Consider the following 1,989-nt stretch of genomic DNA (forward strand, 5'->3'; position numbering starts at 1 on the left):
AGAGGGTGGAGGGACTACCATGTGGCACACCTTTATCACACTATTACATATAGAAGAGAAAACTAAAATTACCTTCCTATTACCCACGTGTGATAGACTAGTTAGCCCAATTCCTTCTCAAGTATCTCTTCTCATGCATGTTTGAGTCTCTCTCTCTCTCTCTCTCTCTCTCTCTCTCTCTCTCTCTCTCTCTCTCTCTCTCTCTCTCTCTCTCTCGCGTGTAGATGAGAGAAGAAGAGGAAACTTTCTAGAATAACCTATCACCTTTCTCGTAGGTCTTACAAAGATAAGCACCCCTTTGTGATTCCATCTATCATAACCAAAGCTTTGAACACATGAATGCTCTTTACATGTGTGTGTGTGTGTGTGTGTGAATTTCTAGAATAACCTATCACCTTTCTCATAGGTCTTACAAAGAGAAGCACAACCTTTGTGAATCCATCTATCATAACCAAAGCTTTGAACACATGCTCTTTACATGTGTGTGTGTGTGTGTGTGTGTGTGTGTGTGTGTGTGTGTGTGTGTGTGTGTGTGTGTGTGTGTGTGTGTGTGTGTGTGTGTGTGTGAGAGAGAGAGAGAGAGAGCATCATTTTGTTATTGCAAAAAAGAAATTTTTAAAACAATTTTGAAAATGCTACTAGAACATACAGGGGTGGTAATTTTGTCAATAAAAGCATCATTTAAGGGCATGGTTGAAAGTAGCATATTCTTTCTAGGTTAACTCAGTATGTTTTGTGAAAATTTTCTACTCCATGTTTTGACTAATAAAGGGATTGAAAAATTAGGTCAAGTGCAAAGGGGACCATCAAAGGTGAAAAATTGTACCAGCCTCAATGGATGTAAATGTCACCAATGTGAATTATAGCCTACCAATATCTTCTAAAGAGTTTCTATACGCTACCTATTGCAAGGACCATGTTCCAATATACAATGCTTTTGGATCTTGATGAAGGCAAGTGTCTATGGTTTTCCATTGATTAAGGAGATATCCTTTATACTCTTTTCTTGATTTGTACTTGCTATTAGCCGTGTGCTACCGCACAATGGTTTTAAGACATTAACAACAAAGTTATTGTGAACGGAGTGCCTCTAATCTTACTCTAGCCTTCAAGAACCTATATAGGTAACCCCTAAATTCAAGTCCTATAGCTTTGTTTCTCCATTCTAGTTTGCTACTATAAACACGTGTACACAATTAGCACACCTTAAATACTTCTTAGTGGGGCATCAAATGATTTTTCATTCTTGGTGTTCCAACTTTTTGTGAATCGTTCGATTTTGTTTAGTATGCTACTCAAAGTAGTTGTTCACATCATATTATTGAGTCCACCAAAAAACATTTAAAAAGCACGAGCTTCTCTCCTAAATGTATAAACCAACTCACACAATTGCAATGATTTTAAGGAAGAGGAGGCAAATTATTTTTCATTTTTAGTGTTCCAACCGTTTGTGTATCATTCTATTTTGTTTAGTATGCTACTTGTAGTACTTTTACACATCATATTGTTGAGTCCACAAGAAAACATTTAAAGCACAAGCTTCTTCCCTCAATGTATAAATCAACTTACACAATTGCAACTACAATAAGGAAGAGAAGGCAAAGTCACGGTAATTTGCAAGTGTAAGGCTTTTATCCTTTTTATTTAATAGAAAAATTTAGAATGGTGAGTAGGTTTATTGATAAAGCCAAAAAATTACAAATTTCTACATGCTTGTGTAAGCCATGACTTCTTAAAAGGATCAAAGATACATCAGTTGAGATGTTGTTACCCCACACAATGAAAAAGCCCACCCTTTTACCCATGCAAGTCTCTCATTGCGGCACCCATGGTTCTAGTCTACTCCTCGGAGTTGCTTTATTTTCCAATGGGGATGATCGTTTATCATGTTTTCTTGGACTATCTCCGAGAACTTAGCTATTTTTATGGAGCTCTCAAAGATTTGATAGTTCCTTGCCTTCCAAAAGTGTTTGAAGTAGTAATATATCA

Source organism: Adiantum capillus-veneris, chromosome 27, assembly GCF_014529385.1.
Source record: "Adiantum capillus-veneris isolate H3 chromosome 27, ASM1452938v2, whole genome shotgun sequence".
In the NCBI taxonomy this organism is placed as follows: domain Eukaryota; kingdom Viridiplantae; phylum Streptophyta; class Polypodiopsida; order Polypodiales; family Pteridaceae; genus Adiantum; species Adiantum capillus-veneris.